Below are 12300 nucleotides of genomic sequence, written 5' to 3'. Positions count from 1 at the left end.
GCAAAGAGACACAAATATATGCTTATGTTTGTTAAATGATACCCTTTAGAGATGCACACATACACATACACACACACACACACACACACACACACACACACACATACAGTACAGACACGCACGCACACGCACGCACACACGCACATACAGTACACACACACACACACACACACACACATTTTTTACTTATTATTTTTCTTGAGAGATTGTGTGAACTAAAAAACACTTGCATGTTACCAAAGAAAAATGACTTTCAAAAGATGAGGGAGTGAAAAAAGTAAAATAAAAAAATAAAAAAAATAAAATAGTGAAAATAGCTGATCTACAAGCTTACCATGTGTTGCCATGTGACAATAGCGACATGCTCAAAATAGGGATTCCAAGTTCTAAGGCAAAAATGTGATTTTGGTAAATTTACCCCCATTGATTACAGATGGCGACCCAAATGCATTTGGGTCCAGAATCAATGGGGGGTACATTTATTGTAATGTCTGTCATGTCTTAGGAATGCGTCAAATACAAATATATATATACCTGTATATATATATATATATATCCACCTGTTTCCGCGGGAGTTTACTGGAGATTATTTGGACCTGTTTGCACCACACTTCCGGTTTAACAGCAAGCTCACATCGCGTCGCAGATGCAGCCTGTTGTGAGCTTGTAAATCACACTCGGCTGCGGCGCCGGAAGCTCGGTACAGCGTGCGCAATGCACTATGGGCCGTTGGAAACTCGTGGATATATATATATACATATATATATATATATATATATATATATATATATATATATTATTGAAGTCATGTATTCATGGTGTGTGTAATCAATAGAAAATCTGGTAAAAACAATAGAAAAGATACATGGCGTTAATCTACATTAGTTATGACAGTGGCTATGGCAGCCCAAGTGTTAAACTTGCCCAATGATCGTATCAATTAGGCTTAATTTTCCTACTCCTTTACTATCCCCCCCCCCCCCCCCCCCCCCGATAACGCGAGGCCCCCCCACACAGGAAAAAAAAAGTTCAACCCAATTAATCCCCCCATGGCCTCTCACAATTATAAAACCGGCACAAAAGATGAGTCTGCTGGATTTGCAGCCACTTCCCCAATTTGCTTTCCCCTAATGAAAGTTAAGTGCGTTTTTAGAGCACTAATGGCTGTCTGCTACCAGGGTCCCGCTTATACAACGCTGCCTGATTACGTCCGACAGCCATTAATATTCCTCCCTTCTCTAAGTGGTGACGGCGGGGTGTGCGTGTCGCCGCGAGCCGTGCGCTCGCCTCCATATCCCCAGTGTTCAATTATTCACTTCATGCAACTTTTAAGGCTCTCAGCGTATGATCCATACATATACATACGAGGCCGCCTCTCTCTCACGGAGGAGTAGAGAGCTGGCCTGATTTAGTTGGACCGCGCTTCTGTGTTGCGGACGCGTCTCTCAGGGGAGGCGGTGTTATTGTTAGTAGCGGTTATAAAGCTCAAATGTTGTTTGTCAGTGAAACGGCTTTAGGGGGGAGGGGGGGGGGGGCGCGGGGGAGAGTGTTTTCTGGGGAAATTTGTATTGCATCTGACAGGGACACAAAAAACCTGCTTTGGTACCTGTCACAGCACTGACATCTTTATTTCATCTGACACGTCGTTCGAACGGAGTGCGCGCGTGTCAGGATGTGTGTGCGTATCTGGTTCGTGCACATGGAGTTGCGTGTGTGTGTGTGCGTGGGGGGGACGGGGTGTGTGTATGTGTGTGTGTGTGTGAGTGTGTGCGTGTGCTCGCCGAAGGCGGTGGTGTGTCCTTGGTTAGCGCTATGTTCTCCAGACTGGCAGCAGAACGTTGAAATGACAGCAGTCACAGGAGGAAGCTGTCAGTTGACAGACAGACCAAACAGACACACTCATTACACTCTCTCCCGAGTGGAGGCCCAGATACATGCTGCATTAGATCAAACGCAGAGTCTCTGACCCATTTTTACACCATAGATATAGGGCTGGGATGTGATTACAATTTTTAATCTAATTAATTACAGGCTCTGTGATTAATTAATCGCAATTAATTGCATTTTAATCGCACATCGATATTTGACCTGAGAAGCATTTTTTTTCAAGTAAAACACATTTTGTTATACGAGTGAATCAACGAGTGAGTTTTTTAAATCTAAATTTCGCATCCACTGGGCCAAGCAAAGCGCTCTGATCGTCTACTTTTCCCTTTGCATTTGCTGTCTCTTCTTGGTTGGTGCAACGCTATGATCGGTATGCCCGAAACTGAAGGTTCTGTGGTGCAAAAACTAAGTGCGATTAAAATGCGTTATTGTTTTTAATCGCGTTAATTTTCTGTAATTAATTAATCGCAATCACAGTATGTCTACACTCATGTCATCAACATGGATCAGGAAGTTCATGGAATAAAAAATGTTTGCCCTATTTGTGGAGATAAGTGACCTACGGTCGCTTATCTCCCGATTAGGGAGTCTTACTGGTATATATATATATATATATATATATATATATATATATATATGATAAATATAGCTGTGAGCAGAAATGTGGGGGCCAACAAGTGCAATATACAATAGAGGGAATGGCAAATTGAGTGGCAAAGTGAGTTTAACGTCGTTTAATGTTTAATGCAATCAGATGGGACTTTTCTGTTTGGATGTATGGGCTGTCAAGTCCAGAAAGTTGTGTTTTGCCACTCATAACTTCTGCTATGATGATGATGTCACACGCATACCATCTATATCGAGAAAGCAATATGCAACTAGAACTGCACCCTGTCGAGGTGACAACTTGTGTCTTGTGCACAAGTACTACTTGTGCACCAGCAGAACGCGCCACGAGGTGTTTGTATTTATGAGTGTGGTCAAGGTTTAAGTATTGTTAAAAATAAAATAAAAACATTATTACTTAATTATATATTTCTCAACAGAGTGCATTTCACACACGCAACAGATATGCCACTCTACTGGCATCACCAGGAATGCTGGTCCCGCATTGGCTGTTAATGATGAGGTTACCAGAAATGCTGGTCCCTGATTGGCTACGGGCTTAAACACACACGGCTACCTACCTACGCAGCTGAATGCAGTATACTTGCGCGGCCATGCATGCAGCTGGCGCAAGAAACTAGTAGAAAGATGAAATCCTGGGAAATTGCAAGAGTGGTTGCCGTGACGTGAGCCGCGAGGAATCCGCTGGGAAATGAATTCCGTCTTATCATTTAGATATTGTGATGTCATTTTTATTAGATACTGTGATGTCATTTATATTAGATATTTTGATGTCATGTGAAGCATGACAAAAAAGTTCACTTTTCTGTTGTGCAGCCGTCCAACCTGGATAACATCACTCAGAAAGTTTACAAAACACATTTTCACTTTCCTTGGGAAAAAGTTATCGGACTGAATACAGTCTTTATATTACATATTATATTACGTAACGTTAGTCTTTATATTACGTATTGTGATGACACGAGTCGCGAATAATCCGCAGGGAAAATATGTTTCTTTAAGCAAAATACGTTTACTTCTTTTTCTAAGTCATTTAAAATGCATGCCTTTATTATGTTGCTTATGAATATGATTGCAGTCAAACTCTTGTTAAAAATGCAGTCATCAAGACAAAGGTTTGCCAAAGTGTTTTACTTCCTCTAGACCTCTACACAACATGGAAGGAGTATTATAAAAAGGCAATAGTTTTTCATTCCTTACCAGTGGGTTTAGCCGTGGTTTGGATTCCAACCTGTGACCTTCTGTTCCCTAGCCGTCCTCTCTACCCGTTCACCTACACCAGCTCAGTCTAAACTTGCTGAAAAGCATAACTTCTTTTCATACTTTATGGTTTCGAGACTAGGGACATTGCTAGGGGCATTATTTGTTATAATATATTCAACTGTGAGCTCTTCAGCTCCAAGTCCATCCCGGCTGTTTTGCTGAAGGTTCAGGGACACAGCAGAACTACAGTACCAGCCAGTTGGAGCTCAGAATCCTGTTTTTACCCCGTTTAAAGTTCAGGATGTGCTTCTGCACAGCTAGAAACATACTAATAATATTTGTCAATAATAAAAAGAAGAAATACAGTATCATAGTCAGTTACTGCCCTAACATTCCCTATCTGGTTTCATAATTGCGACCGTAGGTCGCATTTACTACAGAAACCTCCACCGGCTGTCTGTCTGTCTGTCTGTCTGTCTGTCTGTCTCTCTGTCACACGCCACACGTCACACTTTTGCCCTGCTCATATCTCCACAACCGTTGCCCCCATCCATGCCAAATTTTGCACACACACTCCTTACCTGCCAAACTACAACCTCCACGGACCCCCGGAGCTTCAGGGACCCCCAGGTCCCTGGGGACCCCCAGGTGTAAAAAATGACCAAATGTGCAAAAATGACCAAATGACCACCCCAACGGGGCTGCTCACGGGGAATTCCTGGGGACCACCCACTCCTGGTGCTCCAGAACGGACGCAAAAGTGGTGGCGCCCCCAGTGGAGGACCCCCTCCACTGCAGCTCACATAAAATGCCGTAACTCGGGCTAGGAGCGTCCGGGAGAGCCGGGGCCGGTACCTATTCGTCCGCCAAGGCAACGCGGAGACCCCACCCCTCATTTCTCACATGGCCCTCTTCTAGCGCCACCTTCAGGCAGATTTTTAAAACACATTTTTGGACACTGCTCCTACAGTTTTTGCCCTAAAATCACGCAAATCGCTACACAGTATGTCTACACTCATCCCATCAACATGAATCTGTCCCATATAGCGCCACCTTCAGGCCGATTTTTAAAAACACATTTTTGGACACTGCTCCTACAGATTTTGCCCTAAAATCACGAAAATCACTACACAGCATGTCTTCACTCATGTCATCAACATGGATCAGGAAGATTTTGGAAAAACAGATTTTTGCCCTATTTGTGGAGATAATAGCGACCTACGGTCGCTTATCTCCCGATTAGGGAGTCTTACTGGTGATAACTGGTGTTTAGCATAAGAAAAAAATATATATAATAATCTTGATTCATGTGTTCTGTAACTGGAAAATCCCTCACATAATTTCTCTCTACGTAGCTGTCCTCAGATGAGCTCCTCTCTCCATCTGTGTTTGCAGTCGTCTGGGTTCTCTCCATGGTGTTTGTAATTTGTCCTCTGTGATTTTATTGTGTCTCTGTGAGCCACAGTAAAATCCCACGGGCGTTAATGTGGCTTTTACAGTGTTCCTGTTAGCCCTGGTGTGATGCTGAGAAGACAGCTGGCCGGATATTAATTGTGCAGCTCTACTTATGACTGTGGATGTGGTGGAGAGAGTCACAGCTCTACTTATGACTGTGGATGTGGCGGAGAGAGTCACAGCTCTACTTATGACTGTGGATGTGGCGGAGAGAGTCACAGCTCTACTTATGACTGTGGATGTGGCAGAGAGAGTCACAGCCCCAGCCTGAAGCCTCAACAGTCTAGTATCTGCCCTTGTTCCATAGGGATATCCCTTTGGAGTAATGGCTAAGAAATCGGACTTTCACGCGGGAGACCCGGGTTCGAAGCTGGGTGGGGAAGTTCAGATCACTTCCGTTACATGGACATACGTGGTTTACACCCGGCAGCAGCTAAATAAAACGGGGGTTTTGTGACATAATGCAGTGGCTCTCAACCTATGGGTCGGGACCCGCACGGGGGTCCCCACATTATTTTGGGGGTCCCCAGATGATTAACTTAACTGTATTACTGCCAGATGTTATTATTTATTTATTGGATCTGGTGCCAGCAAAGCAGCCTACCGTTATAGAAAAAGAACTATTAATTTTTTTTAATTTTCTTTTATTTAATTATTTTTAAATGACATGTACTTTGGCCATACTAGCAGCAGAGGGCAGCCTCATGGAAGAATTAATGTGAAATGGGCCGCTGCAGCTTCCATACATTCAGGGTGCAGAGTCGCATCAGAGCAATAGAACGACAGCTAGCAGCCAAGAAGTGAATTTGGACATTATTGATGTTTACGTGAGGTAGATGCTTATACTGTACACACCCGCGCGACCCCTCATCAGTTTACAGACATCAAAACAAGGTACAAAAGAACGAGCCAAAGAACGTACTATTGGCAACGCGCCACCGGGAAAAATGGGGCGAACGGGAACGTCCAAAGCGGTAAAAGAGTTAATGTGCAACGTTGATTTCACGTTGTTTTCACTCAACAGTAAACAAACCAACATAACGTTTAAGTGCATAGAGGGTATCTGCACATTTCTAAAGTCACAGTTTAAGGACTTTTCAATACCTCTAAAATGACAAATTAAACATTGGCCGATCTACATGCTCACAACGCCTCGCAACGGGAGGCGTTGTGAGCATGTAGATCAGCTATTTTCACAATAGAACCGTGTTATACAAAATGTAATGCCTCAACTCTTAAAGTCTATCAGGGTGGGGGGTCCCCAGTTAAATTTGATAATTAAATTTGAGAATCACTGGCTTCTATAGTCTCATGCGTCTCTTGCACCTGCCTGCATCCCCAGATTGAGACAGTCTTGGGTTCGCCGCTGCCTTGGGTTTGTTAAACAGAACAACCAAAAGAAGAAAAAGGACTTTGTAAACTTGTAATTCTGGAGGTTGAGAGAGAGAGAGAGAGCGGCCCGGAGTGTTCCAGCAGTGAGAAACACCTCCAGTCCACTCTATTTTATCTCAGAAACTGAATGCATTTTCTTCTCGGGCCAAACTAGGATTGATTTGTTGTGAAAATCTCCAGATGGCAAACTAGAACTTAGATGGAGCATGCGCATCCTGTAATGAATTTTTCAGGGTGTGAACACCGTGCACGTTATCTGCCAAAACATTGGACCCTGGTGTCTCTCACACACGGGCGCACACACTGAACATGCACGCACGCACACACACACACACTGAACATGCACGCACACACACACACACTGGGACATCTGTTACAAAATACAAAATCTTGCACACAATCACATATACTCGCACGGCACACACACACACCCATGCACACACACACACACACACACGCTGCCTTTGTCTCCAGCTGTGTGCTGCTGTACACAGGTTCAGACGGTGAAAGTTTCGGGTCAGAGTGTTAATTAAAGCCTCAGTGTCCAGCTGTGGAGCTTTGTGCACACAGCAAAGCTTCTCACTTCAGACAGGGAGGAATACGGGTGCCTTTCCTGGAGCCGTTTAGACCTAGAATATTTTTTTTACATTTTTACCTAATTTAGCAAATATTTTAATATATATATTTTTTCAAAGCAAACTTTTGTAACTCAAAACTTTGCTACTGGGGATCCCTGGAACAACATATTTTGAGGCCAAATGCATGTGATTCTGGGGGTCCTTGACATGAAAAAGTCTTGAGCACCACTCACATAGAAACATAGGTTTTTCAAAGGATTTAGAAGACACTTATAAAATCGGGTCAAAATATTCAAAGATTTTTCAAAAATAGCAGATCTACAAACAATTGTTTATAGTTAAAGCATAAAATAACGCCTTATAATGCGTTCCCGGTCTTCATGGATTAGGGGAGCAGAAAAAACAACGAGTGAGAACTGACATTGTGAGGTCTTTATCTTCTCGTAGAACAACCTCCTCTTCCTAAAAAAAACAACCTTTGATTGCATTCTCTCTCTATAAAGTCAACACGTTGCTTTCTAATGTTTCAAATTTGAACAACTCACGTCCTCCAATGTAATCACAGAGATTTTGACTATTGGAAAACACTTCACATCCATCCGGCCCGGGAGAAATATGCATACACTTTCACGTTGAATCTTGCTTTGACTTTGAAGTTCCTTGCAAGCTTTCAATTAACCCATTTAGACCCATTAGAATTATTGAATGCTTTAACCAGTGAAAAATAGCAGATATACAAGCTCACAGCGCGGCACCGAGTGCCGCGCTGCGAGCTTGTAGATCTGCTATTTTTGAATACATAATTCATAATTTGAATTATGTATTTTTAAAGCGAACATTTGTAACTAAAATGTTGCTTCTGGGTGGTCCCTGGAACTAAATATTTTGAGATGCGGGTCCAAATAAATATAATTTTGGGGGTCCTTCACATGAAAAGGTTTGAGAACCACTGACATAGTGGTCTCTCAAGAACAGACTAACTGAGCTCCATTTAAGTGAAAAGGACCTTTTCTTTGACGATGGCTGGCCAGATTGCTGACATAGAAACATAGGTTTTTCAAAAAATCTTAGAAGGATTCAAAAGACACTTATAGAATCGGGTCAAAATTCAAATTTTCACGATTTTTCAAAAATAGCAGATCTACAAGGTTGCAGCGCGGCACTCGGTGCCGCGCTGTGACCTTGTATATCTGCTATTTTTCAATAGTTAAAGCATAAAATAATGATACACAATAATGTGTACCCGTTCTAAATGGGTTTTAAAGTAGAAAAATGTTAAAACTGAAGCTTTCAGCATTTTCTCACTCTACATTTCTCTCTCTCTCTCTCTCTCTCTCTCTCTCTCTCTCTCTCTCTCTCTCTCTCTCTCTCTCTCTCTCTCTCCTCTCTCTCTCTGGTCCCATCCGTATACTCTCTCTAAGCTAAATGAGCGCCTGGGATTTTAGCGGGGAAGGTCGCCCTCATCGCCCGCGTGGAGAACAAATTGTTGGTGACAGGACAGGCCTCCCCCGTGTTAGCCGTCATTCGGCGGCTCCGTGTTTGGCATGCAGTGCACCGTCCTGTGCATGCGTGCGTCTGGGGGTATTACCGCGCGGCACGCCGCCGGGGCGTTGTACGCCAGGCCCAGCTGGGGTTCCCGTGTCACACGACACGCCATGGTTTGATCCTCAATCTCAACTGGCAGCGAGCTGGGTCTGAGCTGAACGTCGTGATGCCCGCAGAGGGAGGCTGTGGCAGGGATGGGGTGATGCCCGCATGCAGAGGGAGGCTGTGACTGGCAATGAACAGCCTTATACCGCAATCTGCTGCCACCCAGTTGAAACATATCGTCGTTGTCGGGTGAAAACCTCATATGTCCAAAACCGTTTGTTTTGCGCTTATCATTTAAAAAAATATTTAAACTAGTGAAAACAGCCGATCTACAAGCACACAACGCCTCGCACCGCGAGGCGTTGTGTGCTTGTAGATCTGCTGTTTTCACTGCTTTTGTGCGACGGCCTTGTACGATGAAGCAGGGCTATACTTTGCGAAAGAACATACACATTTGAAACTTGGAGATACGAGGATTCCACCCGACAACGACGATATATTACGTTAAGATGGCAGTTCAAGTGTGTGTGTGTGTGTGTGTGTGTGTGTGTGTGTGTGTGTGTGTGTGTGTGTGTGTGTGTGTGTGTGTGTGTGTGCGTGTGCGTGCGTGCGTGTGCGTGTGTGTGTGTGTGTGTGAGCGCAGGCACACAGTGTGTCTCCGTGTGAGAAATGAATGTATGAGTTAAAGTGGCAGTTTTATTGTTACCATTTTGTACAGCATGACTTGGCTGGCTGACAGATGTGAGAATATATTATATTATACACATATTAGGAATGAATGTAGCTCCCCTGTGAACGGTGCATAGCTGGATGGGATTGGATAGGGTATAGGCCAATGACAGCATTCACAAACACTCTACAACACACTGCAAGCATCTACTGTAAGTCATTGTCAAATGTAATGTGAAAATAGTGCTTCAAACTTTTAACAAAACATGAAACCGGTTCGAATTGGAGCGGTGAATTTGAGCATCTATACCCTGTGTGTCTAGGCTGCGCAACAGTGCCCTCTTCTGGTCACCCAGCGGTATTGCAGCTATTTACAGGGAGACAGGGGGACAGGGCATGACAGAGACACACCCACACACTGTTCCACCGCTCCGAAAACATCCCACTACAAAATAGGGCATTAACGAATTGTGATTTTTTGCAAGTCGACTCAACTCAGTAAAAAGTTGAGTTGATGTCGACTTTATCATTTGATGATGTCATCACATCACACACGATCCCCCAATTATTTTGAGGGGTCCCCAGATGATTAACTTAATGTGCAATATTTTTTCTCACTCAACAGTAAACAAACCAACATAAAGTTTAAGTGTATAGAGGGTATCTTCACATTTCTAAAGTGACAATTTAAGGACTTTTTAATACCTCTAAAATGACAAATCAAACATTGTCCAAATTGTCAAATATATAGAGGCAGAAATTGTGAAAATAGCCGATCTACATGCTCACAACGCCTCGCAATGCGAGGCGTTGTGAGCATGTAGATCTGCTATTTTCACAATAGATCATTTTTTTTAAACTTCGACTTTTGACTTTCTCTGGTGGGAGTCGACTTGTGTAATGAAGTCGACTGAGTCGACTTGTCGACTTTTTCGTTAATGCCCTACTACAAAAGACACATTGCAAACCGATACAAAAGGACAGAGTAATTTCTAGTTTGCAAATGAATACAACATTCAGTCCACCCATGATATGAGAGTGACCTTTTTGTCTTTCATTTCACTGATTGGAACCACATACAGTATGTTGTGTAATCTGAACGGCCAGGCTAGCTCATAGCTCTTATGTAACCATTCGCCGGTTGTCATCAGGATGTTGTCATTAATGGCTTGTATCGGGACAGAATAAATTGCGATGTAGTGCATCGTAATGTCCTCTCATTAGACGGTTTGGATCTAATGAGGGCACATTACTGGGTGCGCCACACCTCACTAACGTCTGTTAATACATTTAGGTCTTGAATTATTTCCTGCTTTAACTATTGAAAAATTGCAGATATACAAGCTTGCAGCGTGGCACCTAGTGCTGCGCTGTGAGCTTGTATATCTGCTATTTTTTTTTTTAAATCTAGATTTCTTTTTTTTTTTTTTTAAAGCAAACATTTTTAACTCAAATATTTGATTCTGGGTGGTCCCTGGAACAACATATTTTGAGATTGAGGTCCGCGGCCAAATGCATGTAATTTTGGGGGTCCTTGACATGAAAAGGTTTGAGAACCACTGATTTAGAAGAAGGATTTAGAAGACATTGATAGAATCGGGTAAAAAATATTCAAAGATAAAAAATTGCAGATCTACAAGCTTGCGAGTGCCGCGCTGCAATCTTGTAGATCTGCTATTGTTCAATAGCTAAAGCATAACAATAATGGTTGAAGTGGTTCAAATCAGATTTGCGTTCCCCGGACTAAATGTCTTAATAATGTGGTTGTGCATGATTTCCCTCAGGGGAGTTCAGGGCCGTATTCACTAATGTAATGAGACACCATGGACCACTTGACTCTCTGCTGGTTCATGTGTTCTGGAATGATTATAAAGCATGAATTGCTGCAATAAATTACATCTCTTAACGGTTAGTTTTAACCATTTAAACCCTCTTTAGTTGCCTGGGGCTCCCCGGGGGAGCCCCCATGTAAACAAATAAACATAACCGTCTGAATGTTTTGAAATATTTCTCCTGTAATGACATGCCTAGAATAGTGGCGCCGGGGTTCATGTGGTCATCGTCCCTGCTCTTTCAACTCTGCGATACTTTTAATGGTATCGATCGCATGACGTCGATACTATCGGGTGTCGGTTCACGTAAAAACGAACGATACCTCGTTTCTATACTCTGGATTGGAACGCACCCCTGGCCGGTCGCATCTGTAACAGTTGGGCTACTGAGAGTTTAATGACTGCTTTTAGTAGGCTACACTCGTTACTGTGGAAAATAGCCGACAATAGCCTATAATGTTTATTATTATGGTGATTATCCAACGTCTATACTCTCCGCTCCGCCACACTGTGTGATCATCATCATCAACTCAGAGCAGTTAAACTTAAATAAAAAGTATCGAAAATGGTATCGAAAAGGGTATCGTATCGATTCAAAGGTGAACGATACCTATCCCTAGTCCACACGTACAGTAGTGCATGAGAGAACGATGACAGGGACGTGCTGGCCATTGGGAAAAGCGGGACAACTCCCGAACGGCCGGTTCATTCCCGGCCGGTCCAGGCCGGCCATTAGGGAAAAAAATAAAAATAAAATGTCGGCCTTCGTTCCATTTTGGGGGCTGGGCGGCCAACAAAGTAAATCGTCACTGTCAGGCAGAAAACCTTGTATCTCCAAGTTTCAAATGTATGATTTTTTTTCGCAAAGCAAAGCCCTGCTTCATCATACAAGGCCGTTGCACAAAAGTAGTGAAAACAGCAGATCTACAAGCACACAGCGTTGTGTGCTTGTAGATCATCTGTTTTCACAAGTTTAAATCATTTTTAAAATGATAAATACAAAACAAACGGTTTTGGACATACAAGGTTTCCACCCGACAACGACAAAATATAACTCATGTAATTGG

Source organism: Nannobrachium achirus (assembly GCF_963921795.1).
Source record: "Nannobrachium achirus genome assembly, chromosome: 13".
NCBI lineage: Eukaryota > Metazoa > Chordata > Actinopteri > Myctophiformes > Myctophidae > Nannobrachium > Nannobrachium achirus.
Note: the sequence above shows the minus strand (reverse complement) of the source record.